The sequence below is a fragment of the Aythya ferina genome (assembly GCF_964211825.1).
Source record: "Aythya ferina genome assembly, chromosome: 1".
Lineage (NCBI taxonomy): Eukaryota > Metazoa > Chordata > Aves > Anseriformes > Anatidae > Aythya > Aythya ferina.
Genome location: NC_140296.1, coordinates 175,016,269 through 175,036,455, shown reverse-complemented (window position 1 = coordinate 175,036,455; position 20,187 = coordinate 175,016,269). Strand labels below are relative to the sequence as shown.

General features: G+C 39.0%; 1 protein-coding gene across 8 annotated transcripts in view; it reads left to right on the top strand.

Annotated features, from left to right (window-relative positions):
- Nucleotides 1-20,187, top strand: part of TMEM117 (transmembrane protein 117) — a 217,003-nt gene that overhangs the window by 175,287 nt on the left and 21,529 nt on the right. The window lies entirely within an intron of this gene.

Here is a 20,187-nt window from a genome sequence, read left to right as displayed (position 1 = left end):
CTGTGGTGGCAGTCAGAATTTATCACCACTGTGCTAGGACATTACAGCTATAGAAAGTCCTACAGTTCAGTTTTATTTCCCAGTGTCCACCATCATTCTGTGCTTGCTGCTGTTCATGGTTAGGGCAGGAAGGGTGGGAAATGGAATTAAGTTTTAGTTTCTATCTTTCTGCTGCTTTCTTTGCTCTTCCTCTGTATTTTACATTTTGTTTGCTCTTTCAAAAAGATTCAAGGGAATGTATAATAAATGATTTTACTTCATAGTGCTGTAATGAAAGCGTGAATGAAAATGCATGATGTATCAAGCCGTAGTGAATTTGATATTGTATGCCATGTAGAGAAACAGACTTGTCTTGATACCAAATAATTATTAAGTCATCCTTCCGACTTTGAAAAATGAAGTTCCACTACTTCGACCTTGGAGTTGCTGAATATAGGGAATTTTATTTAATACAGCCTGTCCTGAGTACTATTTCATATTTTTACAACAACAAAGCGAGAGGTTCTTTTTAATTGCATTTTTTGACTGATGATTTTGGGATGGACTTATTTCTTTATTTAAAGTTATTTATTTGGAACACGCAACCAAGTTGGCATGTTTATTTATAGCGTAGTTCTGCAATAAAGTCAGGTTGAGACAGCAGAGTATTAAATCACAAGTGAAAATGATCAGGATCATGATCCTTTGACAGAAGCATGCTTTAGAATTAAACATTTCCAGAAATTCTTTTTTATAGTGTTGTCTGTTTCCAGATTTTTTTCAGACTTACCAAGCTTTAACAGCAAACCGGTAAAATTAGCTCCTCTTCCTGCACACCCCCCAAAAATATATTCTTGGCATTAAGTGGTACAATTTCTGTTTGAGGCTATGTTAACTAAAATCACAAATGAATTTTCATCTAGTTTTTGAGTACAAACATTTTCTGTCAATTTGAATGGTAGCATTCATACTGTAAATGTGACAGTTTAGCAGCAAGAGAAAACCAATGGAATTTGGAAATCCATTCTCAATGCTGTGAAAAATAATCACATAACTCCAGAGGGGACAGCTTTGCCTGCTTAGTATCGTTAGCATTTAATATTTTTCTAAGCCACCTGTACAGCATAAACAAACAATCAAACAAAAATAAAAATAAAGGACCAGGTTGTCCCTGCCCTGAAGGGCTACCTTTTTTTTTTTTTTTCAATTAGACATAAGCTGGGCAGACAAGTGAAGAGAACACAGACAGATGAACCTTGTACAGACAGTTATACATGAGTGATGCTTAAGGGTAAGTGCACTTTTTACCTTTGGTTTCCATCCTGCAACAAACTCTGGCTGCTTCCCAGCCTCACTCTCCTTTTAATGTGGAAAGACTCCTTCAGTCTGAGTGATAAATGGGATGTTCAGGGGACAAGTCAGGGAGACGAGCACAGGTGAGATACAGGGAAGGCAGAGACTTGTGACTGAAATGTAAATGTGAAAGTTATGACCATAAAAATATTAAAGCAACCTTAGAAAATGAATCATAGAGAAGGCTGCAGGACTACAGCAGGACCTCATGGACAACGTGGCTAGCTTTTGACTCAGGCTGTGTTCCCATTTCTTCTGCCAGTCTCGCTGTGACACATCACTTCATAACCACCCTCCTTGGAATAAAGAAAAGGGACCTGGAGTATCTGTTTTAGCTGTCTGCTGTGTGTACATCACTTTATTTTAATCAGTGTGTCCTTACAATCAATGGATAGATTGAAGTATAGCTGAAGTGCTTGTAAACATCTACAGTAGCCTGAGATGCCACAGGCCCTAGAAGTGCGAGCTTCCCTCCACCAAAGATGAGCAGACCCAATGTAACAAGCTCAGAGGAACCATCCCTTAAGCCAGACGCAGAAGAAATGTGAGGGTGGCATGGCTTGAGTCCAGAGCTGCAGGTCTGCAAGGCTCCTCCTTCTCAGCTATTTTCACAGCTGGTCAGAGGGAACCTTTTTACCTTTTTTTTTTTTTTTTTTTTACTAGTGTTTTATCCAGGAGACCTTCAGACTGTCCTGACTCACACAGGTAGGGTGTTCACCACTTCTCCCACTGCTGGCTGGCTGCAGTGTGAAAGTTTCACAGGGTCTAGGACTGCGTATCAGAGATAATACACATTCTAGCGTGTTTGAGAAGCAGTGCTGTGGTCTCCATTCCAGTCCTGATCACCAGGATATTTTATCCAATGAAAAGACAAAGACTGCTTTTTTTTAAAATAGATTGCATATTTTCCCTCAGAGAAACAACAGATCTAATTCAGTCCAGTGCCTGAGAGCATCGGTTTTAAGGGATGTGTTTGCTTGTAGGAAGACAGAAATAGCCTTACAAGTTGTTGTTGTGTGTTGTTTTTTTTTTTTATTATTATTATTATTTTTTTCCCACAATATAAAAGTGATAAAGGTAGTCATATTCACATGCTGAATTGTGCCTGCCCTGATCAGTGAGATGCTGAAACACCAATGTCTGTATATTTCTGGCATGTATAGCATTCATTGCTGTACAGGGGCATCATTATATTTTCAGTCTTAGTTTCAGACCAAATGCAAGACCATGCATATTAAAGCTGGATATGTAATAATGCTATTATCTTGTATTGGAACTTTTACTATTTTAAGGGGAAAAAAAATCTCATTTTTTGCATCCATATGTAATGGAAAAGCTGTTAACTAACAGAGTGAGTATGAAAAATGAATCTATAATCCTACATTCCACATCTGAGCAAGTAGACAGCAGATCCTGCAATAGCCTATGTACTATCTTGTGGTGGTGGTTGTTGTTGCTTTGTTTTGTTTTCTAGGGCCATTTTTCTTAGTGAGTTTGCTAATGGGTAGGAGCCTGTGCTGGCTGGATTATTAAATCTCGTGGGTCTGGGGGTGATGGATTGTTTTATCCCCATACTGTCTTTTGTGAGCATTTACATTTTTTTTTCAGACTTCTGAACAATCATAGAGTTTTTCAGCATCTCTGTGGAGCTGCACATTGTAGCTGTATCACTTTGAAATCCTGTAGTGTAAATTCTTGCCAATCTTATTTACAGCAACTTTTTATCTGACAGTACAGTCAAATGCAATGTCTAAGTGATCTAAAATCTACCCAAGAATAAGCGAGGCACTGCTTATGGCTATGATTCTTTGAGAAATCTCTTACTTCTGTATCCAAAACCAAACTAGCAACATAATCCCATTAATACTGAATGGGAATAAAGTTGTGAATAGGGAGAATAGATTTTTGTCCTTCTGGACAACTTTAAAGAATGTAAGATCAAAGACAGTTAGATAATTAACATTTCTTATCATTGGTGCTGGATCGCTCCTTATGTGGTGTTAGCATATCAGCAGATGGAAAAAAATAATAATAACCAATTTCCAAATTCATTTTTCATAATATTTTTGTATGTAAATTACTGTAACATGTAGCTGTAGACCACTGCTAGCTACTGCACTTGAAAAGCAACATATTTCATGGGTAGCCAGTCAGTTTTGTTGTGTTTTGTTTTCCTGCAGAACATCTGGTCTTCTATCTTTGGTAGAGTATTAATAAGAGAATTAGAAGGTTAACAGAAGAAAAGCAGTCCTTAAACTCTTCTTTGTTTTTGTTGTTGTTGTTGTTTTCTTTTCTCCTCTTTCTTTATTTCCATAAAAAAGAAGTAGTTAATTTATCTACTTTGTAATGTTAATTATGTATTGTATATGTTTGTTTAACACAGAAACTTTACCAGCAAAATGGAACAGACTCTGTTCTTGTTAACAGATGTATAAAGCAGGGACAGATCCATTTATTTCAAGTTATCCTATTTTTACACTGGTGGACAAGATGTTTTGATTAAAATCTAGTGCAATGTGAACACATTAAAAAACACAAACAACATCAAGTGCATACAAAGAGTATGCACTTCCTCAGATAAAGCAGAAATAGTCTTGTCTATACAAACTGGGTAAAACTTGACTTTTTAGAGGGTTTTTTGTTGTTGTTTTGTTTTTGTTTTTAGAAAATCTATTTAACTTTACAAACCTAATTTGTTTGTAACTTTTAACTGGCTTTACACTCAGAAATTTGACAGAATTAATTAACATTTTTGCAAATGAGAGTAGAATACTGATTTACACTTTAAACAGAATACACAGGTATAGTAGGTTTTCTTTGAAGCAGCTAAGCAGTATATGATTTTGTGTTCATAGACAAAGCAAGATGCACAAAATAATTTGTCATTCCTGTCAGAATAGATTCTCCCAGCTGTACATTTGATTCAAGAGTGCTATATATATTTCCTTGTTTCCTAACAAGCAACAACTACCAACCATTAGTTTGTTCACACAGAAGTTGACAAACTTTGAATGAACAGCTCAGAAAAATAAATAAAAAATAAAAAATTAACCCTTTTGTCAGCCTGCCTTCAGTATGTTTCTTTCTCAATTTACATGCTGTTTGGTTGGAGCTTGTTTCTGCAGGAGTCTTCTAAAAGCCTCCCATTCATTATGAAAATTTTTGAAGTGAACACTTGGATATCTGAGTAGTTTCCTTCATACATGTGCTGCCATTTGTAACATTCGCAAACACAGAAATAAAATAAAAATCAAAACCCTTCAGAAAACTTCCATGTTAGTGAAGTTACCAAACAATTTGTACATCGCATGCTTTCTATTATTTCCTACTTGCCCTTTCAAGATAGCAGTCAAGACAGAAGGGCAGGTGACCAGTGGCGGGTGTTTCAAAGGAGCCAGGATAAATGGAAATTCGTATTTGATAAAACTGACAGTAGATCCAGTTCCTGCTATCTCTAGGCATTGCCAGGTAGCAGAATTTCACAGTGAAGAGCCATATAGCCATATTCCTTGAACTATTTTTTTCCGATATTACGTGGAGTGTTTCATTCCGTTCAGTGTACACTGCTTTTCACTAGCCAATTTTAGACACGCCTGTCAAACAGCATTAGAAAAATGGGTGAGTATTTTGAACGGTTTACATTGAGCTAATTGGGCAATCTTTGCTGAAGACCCCTGTGGTGAGGGCTGGGTCTACAGTGCTCTACCTCTCATGGCCTTTGGGGTCTCTGATAGAAAAGGGGACTAGTTGATGTGAGGTAATTGTGAGAGCATCCTTTCTGCAGAAAGTCATAGAGTTTCCTTCCCGCAAAGTCTCCTGCACAGGAAAGACTTGCCCCTCTTCTTATGTCCTTTCTACATCCTCATCATTCTTTGGATTGTGCAAGTGTTCCTTATTAGCAGTGATGTAAAATATTCAAAAATAGACATGAAAAAATAAAAGTGAATTAGGACTAGAAGGGAACAACTCTTGATATACAGATTTACTTTGTTTACACTTAATACAAGTTCAAGTAACAGATCTGAGTACATTCCTAAATACTATTCAACAGAAATTATAACATTTCTCATAGCGTTATTGGCACCATGATATTTCTTTCTGCTGGTTCAGACAAAGGCCTTTCCTATCCTAGAAATAATGCTGTTCTTGAATATGCCTCCACAGTTGCTAGTCTTACATTTATACCTGCATTGAATTTCTTGGCCCCAAAGTGCTTTGTTTTATTTCGCTGAGAGTTAGGAGTTTTTGGGGTGGTCACGTATTGCTTCTCTTTGTTTTGGACACAGAACTGTAGCTCTCCTGAGCTTCTCTTTCTCCCCATCAGACTTCTGTTTCCTCTTAGCTTTCCTGTATCTTCTGTCTGTAGCTGGTATCAAGGGAGTGGGTTATCCTGGCTATCCTGTACTGACAGGGACAAGTTCCTCTGGCCCCAGAAATGTTCTCTTTGAACAAGCAAGTAAAAATGGAGTTCCAGAGAGTGAAGCTGCCCCTTTCTTGGCAGGCACGTGCATACGTACCAGTGCAGTCTCAGAGTTACCTCTCCACGAAACCTCCATACTTTCTTCCCAGCTTCTTCTTGATGTTATCATTTTCTGTGGACAAAGCAAAAATGGAAATGTACTGCATTTGTAGACTGAAGAATAATAGATTGCCTTTGAAATACACTACTTTTATTTTAAAGAGGAAACACCTTTGAGTTTGATGTAAGAGTATGCAGTGCTTATGTAAAAGGATGATGAGGAGATGGGGAAAGTGCTGCACTGTTTTGTATAATTATAACCCAGAATTTTCCAATGAAATATTTTCAAGAACCTGGCGGGTGTGTAAATTCTCTTTGAACATCCCTGAAACATTCCTTTGACCCCTTCCCAGACCTCATTATAAAGTCCAATCTATTTCTTCAGATCTTTCAGTTACTCTGGGACTAAGAAAATGATAAGTAAAATCATTCCCCTCTGAGAAAAGTTGGGCGTCTATTTGTCCATTATTGCACAGTACATACCCTGCCTTTTTAATGAGCTGTCTGGTTTATGCCGCAGTGTTTTCATTCTGTGCTTGTCTAGTTTGATAACCAGCACCATCATTTTATGCTGTGGATTTTGTCAAGCAAGACATGCAAAGTACAATATTTTTAAGTACATTTCCTCCTTTGGGCTGCTTGAGGATGGTTAAATCTTACTTGGACATATTATATTTGTCTCAGAAATTACAGATGCAATTAGAGAGTTTGCTTCAACTGCTGTAACTTGTATTTGTGCTGCCCTGAATCTGATCGTGCCAATCTACAGCAGCTGAGGGCTGGGCCCTTTTTTTAGCTCTGTGATTCAGTTCCTCATTTGCTGGAAAGGAACAACTGTAGTTCTTTTCTTTCACTAGTTGACTGATTGTCTGCTTAGCCCCTAAGGTGCTCAGAGAAAGATGCTGTCTGCCTTGGTACAGCTTCTAGCATAATCAGGCACCAGTCCCAGCTGGAGCCTCTTGGCTCTGAGATGACTACACAGAAAATGAATTAGCTCAAAAAGCTTCTCATTTGTCACAGTCGCTCCCTTTTACCCTGACAATGGGTATGTGCCAAACATGTGACACTGAGGCCTTTCTTTCACAGTTCAGGTATTTGCCTGACATAATGAAGCAGTTCTCCAAAAGCAGACATAGCATCTTCACACACTGCCCCCTGAAAATGCCATATCCAGCCCAAATGTACCAAAAAGAAAAAAAGAAAAAAAGAAAAAAAAAAAAGAAAAAAAAAAAAGATGAATTCTAGGAACAAGAAAAGCTGGAGATTGTTTGCAGTTCCTTCACAGCAGTATTCCCACCTTTGGTTGTGAAGACTCTTGTCTCAGATTCTACTGTAATGAGTGTGTGATAGGCTTTGTTGTTGTAGCAGGGTGTATGTCCCATGTGTGTTGCATTGCTTAATATTATGTTGCAGTGGTATATGTTGATATAACAGTAATGATGACATTCAGATAAATTTAAATGCTCCACAGCAATGCTCACGAATGGCCAGAAGTCTGCTTTGTACTGAGCCTTGTTACAAAAGTTTTTATCTCAGAGTGAAAAATCTGAGATGAGATTGAACTGGTTCAGCTGTTCTTTAAGTAATAGAACTGCATGCAATTTGTAAATGCAACCATGTGAGTCAAAGAAAAAAAAAAAAAGACAAATCTCAGAAAGTCATCACTAGAGAATTACCTTAAGCCAAGTTTTATGCCTATCAATAATACACATTTAGTGACATGGTGTACTGAATTCACAGGACTCAGTGACAGGTGGTAGCTGGGCATGCAGGTCCACTTAGCAACAGCACTGAGTTCAAGTGAAGAAGGAAAAATCAGCTTGGTTGCTCTTAACCAAACCTTAGAGGAGAGCAGCGACAAGAATATGCCTGATCTTGGCTTAAATGCATTGTTTCTGCAGAGTTGATCAAATACCATTTGTTTATACTTCCTTAGAAAGTCTGAAGGCTGTTATATGAAACATTAACAAAAGGATATGCTTATTTTTATTGCCTTTGAGTTCTTCTAATGCACAATACAGCTGCTGCTTTTTTTTTCTATAACAAAAGGGACATATATAGTTAATCACCGAGTGTCTTGAGATAATGAGTACATTAGATATTTTTGCATCTGTTCAAATCAGACTTTATTGTACTCGTCAATAGGTAATTTCACTCTCACATATATAGAGGAGAGGAAGTTTTCCCTAGTCCCTTCTAATGATTTGAAGTTATAGTTGCCGTGGTTTCTGACTTTGAACTAACATTTAATTACTCAGCTGTATTGTGTTTGGACCCATGTCCCTGTGGGTCATAGGTATTGTACAAGTGTGGCCTTAATTTAATAAAGTTTCTAGTCCCCTTCAGGCCAGAAACTAAAAAGTTGTTATTTTCTGGAATATGACAATGTTTGGCTGGCTGTCCTGTGCTGCTCGTTAGGGAGGGGAGATTCCCCAACATGACACTGTGTGCTGTAGGTTTCTTAACACATTGCCACTATTGTTGAAGTGGTACAAACACAGATTAAAAAAAAAAAAAAAAAAAAAAATGTTAAACAAACTGGGAAAGAGCTATATTTTTCACTTCTCTTCCCCAACACTTGTTCAACTGCTGCAATAGCAGATAATGCTGACCTTGTCTTGATAGTAGGCACTATCCATCCTTAACCAACACAGTGTGGTTGTCAGAGCATTGGCACTCACTTACACTAAGGACTGAATCCATTTGTCCCTGGTCAAAGAGTCACTCTCAGGAAGGTAATCCATGTCCTAAGGCAGCAGGTTGCCAGTTTGAAGTGCCCATCAGGTCTGGAGGAGTTCATCAGTCAGCTGCAGCTCCGTGCCCAGCCAACTCCAGCCTGAGCCAGCAGTTTGCAAACAGTTCCCTGTCCTGAGGAAAGACAGTGGTGATAGCTCTGCTTGATCCTTTGAAATGTTCTCATTATCCTGAGGTTAATGCATCATGCCATTCCCGCATGTCCTATTGCTGGTCACCAGAAAGAAGAGATCAGTGCTTGCCTCTCAGTACCCCCTCTTCAGCTGCTTCTCATACATCTTGACCTCTAGGCCCTTCACCGTCTTTGTAACCCTCCTTTGGACACTCTCTGATAGTTTTATGTCAATATAAGACAGACCTGAGGGAATGGTATGGAGCTGGGACAGGGAAGAGTCAGGCTGAGTGTTAGGGAAAGATTCTGCACCCAGAGGTGGCTGGGCACTGGGACAGGCTCCCCAGGGCAGTGGTCATGGCACTGAGCCTGCTGGAGTTCAAGAAGTATTGGGACAACACTCACATAGGGTCTGATTTTGAGGTGGGCCTGTTTGGAGCCAGGAGTTGGACTCAGTGATCCTTGTGGGTCCCTTCGAACTCAGGACACTCTGTGATTCTGTGATTCTATGAAAATTGCCTAATAGCAGGTAAAAAGCAGCTCTGCCGGGTTTGGGACACCAAAACCAAGTAAGCACCTCAGCCGAGGAATGGGCTCCACCAGTAGTATCTGTGCCACTCAGTGCTGTCAGCTGGAGAGAGCAATTGTGGCTGGCATCTTCAAGAAGGTGCCTTCTTGAATCCTTTTAACTCTTTGAATCCTTCCGGAATCCAGTGAACTCTTGAATCCTGCCCTGGCCAATTATGTTTCCATCTTTCCCTCAACAACCTTAGAAGCTTATGGAGCATTGTGCTTGTCAGTACATTTATGGCCTGCACACCTCCCAGCATTGGTTACATGATACAGTACCCCAGAACACAGCACTGTAGATGTTCTGCCTGGTACCGGTCATTTTGGAAAGTGGTTTTATTTCATCTTTTAGGAGAAACCTTCCAGCTCTTCCTTTCATACAAAATCATCTTCGATTTCACTCTCCGTCAGCTCTCAGTGAGTGCTGCTATCATGTGGTTTCCCACATCAGTAATACACGAGGAATTAAATGAGGGAAATGTGTGGCTAGGTAATCCATTTTATCGCCTGCAGATGAAAATAAGAAAATGGTGTACATCTCTTTCTAATGCATCATGTTGTGGATTTAAGAATATAATCTTATAATCCTTCCTGGATGGCTCTTTGCTTTTAGTTTCTCTCAGGTGGTCTTTGAGTTTACCTATATACAATACACAGCAGACATTAGGGATATGATTAAATTTCATTCCACTTCAGAACTGTATGCCCAAAGCAGAGAAACAAACAATCCCCCACAACATCAGTTCTACCATGTACAACATCATTCACTTAGGGGTGGGTGGTGGAAGTGACCTGCTTTATCAGGCAGGTGATGTTAGAGGAAGCAAAAGGGACTGCTTTTGGTTCTGTCTGAAGCCCAAAAGAGAACTTTTTGATGACTTTGCTTTATCCTGTTTTATGTGGACTGTTGGGAAAGGCTGCTCTGGCCATCCAGACTGTCCCACAGCATTTCTGATGGCCAGCGGCTTTGTGCTGCACCAGTCACCGGTGGCTGCTGCCTCCGATCATGTTCTCTTGGCTGCAGGCTGGTACTTTTGTCCTGACCTTAAGCTGTGAAGCAACAGCTACATCTTCTGAATGAATGTTAAATACCCTTGAGGATGTTCCTGGCATCTGGGCCAAACAATTACTGCACTAATCTAAATTATACAAACTTCTACTATTCCTCAAGGTCAGGCTGCGAAGATTTGCATATCTAGACAAAGTGTTCCGTATACAGGGCATGAGACAAAGGAAAGCATCACACAAACAAGCCTAACATCAGAACTAAGCAGATGATAATTTAAGCAAACACAAATACAGTTGTACCTAAAAAATGACGTTAAAAATGAGACAGCACTACTGAGGCTGCCGAGTCATGCATTGAGAAGTTATGAGATGCCAGGATTAAGGTCGCTGGCATAAACTTCTCACCTCCATTGTACCTGTTCTCTATGATACAATCTTTAATTATCTGTTTGCACCCATTTCTCCGCAGGACCTCTGTCTCACAGGCTGCACTGGATGAATAGTGTTCACTTAACAAGAAGCTATTCAGTGTTTTGTTTTATCCTTTTTGTTCAGTGTGTGGCCCCAGGCCTTACTTGCTGCACACTATTGAAACCTTCATAAGAAGATGGAATCATTCATTTCCTCATGGGCTTTTTTTGTGGCACTCATCACTGCAGTTCCTAAGGGCTTTTCAAGCATTAACGTATTTATCTTCACAGTAGCCTTCACAACAGGAGCATTATTGTCCGTTATTGTCCACATTTCATACTAAGGCACAAAGACATTAAAGTCAAAGGGTCCTTAATTTGAGATGTCTGAGGACATTATTATGAAAATTTATATTATTACCCATCTTTTAGCTGAACAGTTAGCTAATTGGGGAGAAGAGTCTAGTATATTATTTCATTAGGAGTAGACAGAGCCACATATTTATTTGGTGTAATCTTATTTATTATTATACTGACAGCCCTATTTCCCTCATAGAAATCAAATGGTTGTAGAAGCAGTTTCTTTTCTTGTTCTGAGTGATGGCTATGACTCTGTCATATATTTTGTCTCCATAAAAAAAAAAAAAAAAAAGGTTATTTTTTTACACTGAAAGAAGTACAGGCAGCCCTGTACTAGGCACTACAGGACTCTTACTATCCCTACAGGTATTTTGTCGACCCTTCCTCATCTCCCCAGTGGCAATATATTCAAGTCCAGCTCTGACTTATGTCAATAACAGCCATGGCACTTGTCACTTAAAGAAATCTAAGCTCTGGGTGGGTTCTTGAGCCTATCACACTGGGAAAAAAATAATAATAACTGCCTGGGAATAGTTTGGTTTTAGAAATTCACTTAGTATTTCACAGAAAAATTCAGTTCTTTCCAGCAGTGGTGACTCCCATAATAACTGGTGAAGGTTTTGCATCTACTGTTGTCTCTGGTATTTGCCCTCTGCCTTCCCAGCTTCTGTAACAGATGCAGAGTGCAGAACTACTGGGGCCTATTCCACAATATCTATTTCTACCTTGTAATCACAACAGTTAGATCCTCTTTAGTGAAAAAGGGTTATGTCCCCTGGAGCAAACAGTGTGACCATGTACCTAAGTAAGGATCATGTCGTGCACACACACGGTACAGATAACCTCAGCTTGACATTTCTTAGTTCATGAGTCTTTACCATTGAAATGTCCAGACAGCTCCTATAATGCAGGCCTTTCTGTGCACATAATTCCTTCAGGTTTCACAAAAAGATAGGATCCTCAAAGTGAAAAGTCTGCCATACAAATGCAACATGTCTTATCTTTGTACTGGAATGGCTAGCTCCTCTGCACAGATATTTGCTGTGTGAGCTACCTGCTAATGGCAGCATGTCTTTTTTTCCTTTCTATAAGCCTCCTTCAAAGAAAGAAGAGACACGTTGTCTCTGGGCTTCACATCAGTTTGTTGGAAGCAAAGGCTGGTGTTAACTGTGGTGACCATACCAGGGCCAAAGAAGCAAGGACTCTTTCTGCCCATTTCCCCAAACGTGGCTTTTTCCTTCCTGGCAATTCCAAGCCTTCTCGCCCAGTGTCCCTGTCAACCCCCAACCTGGATCTTCCCCATCCCTGGTTCTGTGACTTCTCCCACTACCTTTATCCATTTCCAGTTTTCAGTCTGTGAACCTCTCATTTCTAGTCTTCCTATTCAATAAATCCTAGTTATTCACCCTGAGGTGGTTGTCTGAATCAAAACCTCTCCTGTTCTCCCTCTGCTCTCTCCCCGGGTCATCCAGTCTCTACATCCTGCTCCCCTCCTCACAATACTTTCTAACATGCCACCCTCTGCCCTGATTCAAGCCATTCCCCTCCTCATGGTCTCTTTGTGCAGCAAATTCCAATTTTCCTACCAAATCTCTCTCTTTGCTCTCACTTCCCTTCACAGAATGTCCCTGGGGAGCATAGCCCTCTGTCACACAGAGGTACCAGGCCTGGTGCTTGGTCTCTTGGAGTGCTGGTGGGGAGGGAAGGGCTTGGGGTCACTGCGGCCCTGCTTGGCTCAGACCCAGCCTTCAGAGCCCTCCTGTCCCCATCCTCCCTTGTGCACGCAGCTCCAGTTCCCTGGCTCCATCTACATTCAGCATGTTTGGGATTGATAATTACAAGAAAGCTGGCTCCCAGCTTTCAGCTGATATAGTGGGGGTGGCTCAGTGCCTCTTTGAGAGCAGCTCCATGTCCTGCCACAGGCAGCAGTGGTGGGGTGGGAGGCAAAGGGGAGATGTAGGATGCTCTGTCTCTCTTATAAGATTGGCAGTTCCATAGCTTGATAAGCTCTGGGAGCTGAGAGGCACTTAGCCACATGTGCTGTTTGAACAGATACTTGTTTTTGAACCTTTCCGTAAACTCTCACAAGTGTGAAAGTTTAGACTTTGAAGAGGCACCTCAAACTCTTCCAATTTGGGGCACATATTCATAGGGAAGCGGAAGGTACATCTCTGACACAAAATTACTCCCCTGCTAAACTCTACACCTCTGCTTCAAAGTATAAGGCTTTTCTACAGTTAGGCAAAGAAGTTTATTTTCTCTTGGTCTGGCTCTCAGGAATGTTTAAATGATATTAGTTGAAAATGTCAAAACCCTAAAACAGAAACACAGACAAAAACAGAGAGAAGAAAAAAAACAGCCTGAGGCAGACACCTGGCATGGAGTATGTTCAACCCAAGCAGTTAAATTTAGAAAAGATATAAGAAAATGAAATTGGTATTTTGTACGCAGACATCCTTGAACATAAGAAGCAGAGTTGTGATTTCTGTCTGTTCTGTATGGCACCTGTCCCATGGTACAGCACGTGGTAACTGGGTGCTGTTATATAAATTGTATGAATTCCTTTACTGCCACGTCAATAGTAAAATATAAACCCAAAAGGCTCTCTTGTTGTACTGCACTTTGTTGTGTTTCTTCTTTTTGCACTTATAAATTGTCCCTAAGGGTGGGGAAGGGAGAAAGTGGTCAGGGTATGCCAAAACAAAGCTTTCTTGCTCTTTCTCCCTGTGCTTGGGAGGGACTGGGAGGAAAAGCAGCCTGCATGTGTGGAGCACTCTCCACCCTTGTCACCTGCTCAATTTCAGGAGATCAGCATAGGCAAGGCTTTTCCCATCTTTCCAGAGCTGCACTCCAGCACCTTGGCACTGTTTTTAGCCTTTGTGCTCAGGCTGTGGCTCCAACTTGACAGAGCTATATTAGTTTGGAAGCAAGATGCCTGGTTCATCCTGGTGACCCTCAGAGTTACAGCTGAGGTGTTAGGTAGCCTCTGCTACATCATAATTTCTCCACCCCATTTTCATTTTTATAGCAATAATTCAGTTCTTTACCTAGGCATAGCACTTTTAAGTATAAGTGACTTTGAACACTGAAATTATCTGAAAAAAAAAAAAAATATGTTTTCATTCCAATTTTGCACAGTGTCCCATTATGCATAGACACAATTTTGATCTTTGTTCCATAAGGAACACCTCATGAATATTGCTAAAACAGTTACCTACCAGTACAATATTATCTATAAAATGTAATTATTTGCTCTATCAGTTACTAGTATTCTTAGTTTATAAGACACAAATTGCCATTGGAAATGCAGAACAGTAGTGAGAGTCTTAAATGATAACAGTTACACAACCAATTCCCTTGAGGAATGGATAACCATGTATGTATATTCATGCTGAACCACACCAGCATACAGGCTACATTCGCCTCCAAATTCTATGTCAAAAACAAATAAAATTATTAATGCATTTTAAAGGGAAATTATTATTTGTATAACATTCAACTCAGGATGAGAACATGAACTCAGTTTTCCTTAGTTATCTATTTCAAAAGGTAAAAATAGAGATTCAGACATCAGATGTGTGACTGGTAATTGAGTTTACATCACAGAAATCAATTTTGTGTTATTTTCAGGTGCCTATAATTTTGTCATTATTGCCAATTTAGTAGTGAACCCTTGAAAAACTTTTCTTTCAAGAAAAAAAAAAAAAAAAAAAGTATCTTTGATTAGTTTTACTAACTAAAAGAAAAAAAAAAAATAGATTTCCATATATCTAGTAAGGATTCATAAAAAACATTTAGTTATTTAGAATTAGACATAAGATTGTATGTACTGTATATACTTAGCTAACAATAAATAATGCAGCTGGTTTCTTAAATGGTTCCTACAAAATATACCAGAGTGGCACAAGTGCTATTATCTTTGTATTTTGACTCTGCAGTTAAAGCAAAAATTTGGCAGCCAACTGCAGGTGAACTCAGAGGGGAGATTGGGAAATGCAGATAAAACGAGTGGGGAAAAGTCATTAACAGTTTAGGAAGGAACAGTTAATTCCTACCCGTTTCATGGAATTTGTCATTTTGAATTTGATGAGGCGTGATCATTCAAAGTTGAGAAGTAGTTTATACTTTGTTCAACATTTATATTGATAAAGATTACAAAAAGCTAGGAAAATGTTACAGTGAGCTTTGTGTCTTCAAGCCTCTCGGATCCCCCACACTTTGTTACCATAGGAGCTTCTAATCTTCCACAGCTCTCGTGTGAGCCATGATTAAAAAAATCTGTTCTGGTCAGTGTTTTTTGTAGCCCACATCAGGGGATTCTGTCTTTTGTGGATATCTCTGGTTTGCAATGGAAAGATTATCAGATGGAGCTCTCAGATCCTCTCAGCATCTGCAAGGACTGTTAGCAAGGTCTTTGCCAAAGCACATCAGCATATGTTATTTTAATACCTTAGCTTTTGAATTTTTGCTTGTAGAAGCCAATAAAATTGCTTTTAGGCCAGGCCAGAACGCTTGGCCAACCTCTGCTGTCAGGCATGCTGCTGCAGACCAAGAGCCCAGTAGTCTTCAATTCCTAAATAGCACATTGCTGTAATAATAACCTGCAATGTGGTTCTAAATTGCTTTCCTGCATTATACCTCTCCAGCTCTGATTATAGATTCGTTGAAGTTGCACTAATACTTGTCATACTCAGGTTTGCTCATATTTCTCATATTTCTTTCCTATTTGCATACTTTGTAGCCATACTTCATACAAGCAAACTGGATAAACCTCAGTAAAAGTATTATGAGCCTGAGGAAACATTAAATAAAAAAAAAAAAAATAGAGTTTTCTTTTAAAAACATGACAGCAAGAATATTGCTTTTTGGACTCTTAAGTGTGTTTACATATCTAACAACATAGAAGTTCCTGGCCAATAGTCACCAAATGGTAGTAAGCAATGCTGTAGCCGAATACCCCTAACTCCCCAAATATATTTTGTAATGCATTTCTCATACCTAAGCTGCTACATTTAAGTGTGCATTTTTAATCTATTCATTATTTTGGCAAATGTAGATTGCCCAGGACCCTCCAATGTATAATTATATGTTTGAATGAGCACAGCAACTTCAGTAGCAGACATTTGTTCTGTAGACGTGTTAGGAGAATTATAATTGATGCCTTTTTTATCACCAAATGAAAAAAAAGATAGGAGTACTGCTATAAACTGTAAGTTGAAATAAATTATGTAAAATACATAATTCGCATAATGATTGTCCCTTTATAAATGTTCATATAAAGTAACCATATCATTTGGGATAATTCCTCCTTGAGGAATGCTGTGAAAGAACAGCTCATTCATTATCTTGACTTGGTGAATTGCTCTAAAACAGCTACTCTGATGAGAAAATTGATTTAGCATTTCCTTAAACAATTGAAAGTAATGCTTGAATTTTATATTTGCCTGTCCACAAAGCCTCAGTAACTACCTATATTATACGGCTTTGATTAGTTAAACTGGCACTCCCCAAAATACACAGCCATCCACCTCTCCTCTCCATATGTACACATGCGCAGAAACTTGCTTTAAAACCCCATCTGGTCTATTAATCACACCAAGAGAGTAATCACTCATCTGCTGTTCTGTAGCTCCCATGATTCCTTGGTGCCAGTAATTAAAAGTTTTGTAGTCATGCTTGGAAGTTGGAAGCCATGCATGTATATATGTATACGTAGTGTACTGCAGCTGGTTCTGCCCTAGCAACAGCATCTCTAAGAGCAGACAACGTGTAGTTTTCAAAACTTTTGTCAAGAAACTTCTCAAAATTAAAAATGACAAGTACTGAATTAAATCTACCACTTGTAGATGTTAAGGAGAAACTTATGGAAGAAAATACATTAAAGGGAAAAGCACATAAGTACAATTGTTAATGACAAAGATTACAGAGATGTAAGGTCGTGTGGTAGGTGCAAGATAGAGGCAAATTTCTGAAACAACAGATAATGGAAGAGACCACCTTCCCCTCCAAAAAGAGGGCTCATGGGACACTTACTCATGGGACCCCAGAGAAATTTTACTGTGAAGGAAAATAGGCAAGTTTTCCTTCCAAAAAAGGAAATAGGCAAGTTTTCTTCCAAAATTAGCATAGGCAGTGAGATGGAAAAGAGATTTCCTGCAGACCAGAAGTAGATTGACTAGGAGTGTCACAGGAGGGCATCCTTCAGAAAGGTCTGTTGGTTTGGATAAGCTTCTGCCAAGTACTGTAAATATGTTTTCTTATCTACACTGAAGTTCCAAATCTTTTGAGGTTGTCCACCCTGTCTCATCTTTTTTTTTTTTTTTTTTTCTTAATTATAATTCAGCCTTTCCTCATGATCAACAAACTTACTATATTGAAATCTCACTAAGAGAACACTTTAATTCATTCAAAGCACACAACCAACCAGCCTCTGTTTTTGTCTTCAAGGTTCAAAAAGAGACCTTTAAGTATTCTCTCTGCTCCCAAGGATTTTGATGGGAATAGTTTTGAAATTCAAACCAAACTGTTGTGTTTGTCAAGACTAGGGTGAGTTTGTGCAATTAGAACTTGGTTCACTGTGTTTTTGACAAGTTCTCCCAGGAGATTTCTAAACATTGAAAACCTTTTAGGATGAAGTTCATGTTTTCTGCATGCAGTCGGCAGAGGTAGATATATTGCTTTGGTCTAAAAAGCTGAAATTGCATTTTTCCTCTCTCACACTCAGAAGTGAGCTTTTGCATTGGGGTCAGAGAGGAGACTATAGAGAAGAGTTATCTTCCCTAATTTTTATTCACATTTGAGGCTATAGTTTTGGGTTTATGATTTTGTTCATTCTTTAAGGCATCTAATTTATGTATGCATAGCATACAAAGTAGTAGAAGCATTTCCCCAAGGGATAAGAAAATGAATGGATTCTTTTTTGGAGAGGGAAGGGTAGATTGAAAGGGGAGAGCTTAAGTAAATAATTTTTGCAAGTATTAACTCACATACACTGTCTGTAATAAGAGAATATTTCATGTCACTGAACTGCAGTGAATGACTAATGTAATACTGTGGTCTGTATGGGAGATACAGTATAATAATCCAAGCAGCACACTAGTTTTATGTAGCCTCTTATTATTATTGAAAATAATAGAGCTAGTAGCCTGTACTTATTTAGGATGACTATTGTTGTCTAACTTTTTTCTCAAAGGCTCTTTATTCAATGATGTACAATGAAATGAAATAAGGGCATTTTGCAACAATGATCTTAGAAAATGTATTTTCTAATGGTGGTTCTTAGAAAATGCATTTTCCTTGAATTTTTCTTCTGCATACTGATTAAGAGTATAATTTGTGTCTGATTCAGTAAATTGTTTTGAAATTAATGAATGTATCTCATAAAATAGGAAACTAATATAATAGAATAACAGAATTTATAAAAACACATTGCACATCAGTTTGAGGTCCTGATCCAATGCTGAGCTCTATATTCATGAGAAGTTGTCTGAGATGGGATCACTACGAGCCTGAGAACCTCCTATTTTATCTTTCACATTCTCTAGTGTTAGACTGGGAACACTTTAGTGTTGGACATCTCTTTCTCCTTACCTAGGGGACTGATTAGTAAGACCCAGCTATTGTTTAGCATCTCAGTCTCTGAGAGGACACCATGGGGTAGGAAACCCTCTCACACCCTAAACTGCTGAGCACTCTGAGCTGGCTCTCAGTTCATCAGACTCACACATGGATAGAGTCCAATCTGAATTTAGTTTAATTCTGTAATTAGCCTCCTGGCAAAACATTCTGGGAAAACAGTATACATCCCTTTTGTATTACATTGCCCTTCTATTTATGTGGTTCCTCAAGCTGAATTTCACCAATGGGATACATTGACATTTCTTCAAAACACCAGGAAGAAGATAGATAGGCAGTCACCATTGCTCAGGTCTAAGAGCAATGGGGCCAGGACATGTCCACAGGGCAATACCTCTTTGCTTCACCCATTCCTCCCCAAGTAATATCATTAAAAATGTCTGTTATTGGCAGGGAATCTGCATGGCTGCACTGCTCATGCAGGAGCAATGGGTGAGGGAAACAGGAGGATGCACAGGGGACAGTTTTAGTTCTGTGGTCAGACATAGTTTGCTAAGACTGTTAAAGAATTTGGCATTCTGCATTTCACATCAGCACTGTTAAGAAAGCTCTTTCCTTTGGTTTTCATGGATTTATACTTTCCATTAAATTTTCCAGTCCATTTGTATCAGAAGGCTGGGCCATTACATTTGCATCCTGCTGAAATTGTGTCTTGTACTGAGTTTTATTTTCAGGTGGCTAAGACATGTTCCCATTCGATGAGGGTGCATGTCACCAGAGCAGCTCCATGAGCATTCTGATGTTTGTCTTTACAATTTGGTGAGGGAGACAGGAGAAGCTGTCTCATATTTTATTAAAGTCATTTTATTAAAGTCATTATGATGCATGGAAAAAAGTGGCTATATAACTACAAACTCAGAAAAGGTATCCAGAGGTCATTAGACCAGCTATCATTGACAATTAGGGCTTCTGTATTCTGAAAAGAAACTTCAGTGTGAGAAAGGACGTCTGCTTTGCTGCGTGTATGGACAAGCCCAGAGTGACCCATCAGTCTTCTGGAGTGGGTCTCAGCAGAAATACCCAAAAGGTGATCCAGCTGGAAGATCAGGACTGCTAAATTCAGGTGACTATGAGAGCTAGCTGTCTGCTGGTTCCCATCATAGTGAATGGAAATCTAACTCATGCAGTCAGTAGAAGTTAGAGACAGATCTGGCTGCACATATAATGCAAATAAGAATGGACAAAATAAACATCCATATAACATATATTCATTTTCACTTGTATTGTAGATTGTTGATGATAGTTTGAAGACATGTTCCAGAAATACTGATATGCGAATCATGCTGATTTTATTTTTATATGCATGCCTGCTAAGGTTTTATGTGTTTCTTCATATCCTCTTTTGCTACCCAGATGTGTTTACATAATGTCTATGCAAACATAATGTATTCATTTTGTACTGCCACCCCAACTGATATTGAGCAAGTAATAACTTCTAAAACAGATGTGCTTAATGGCCACACCACAGCTTTGGAAGATAAAATGGA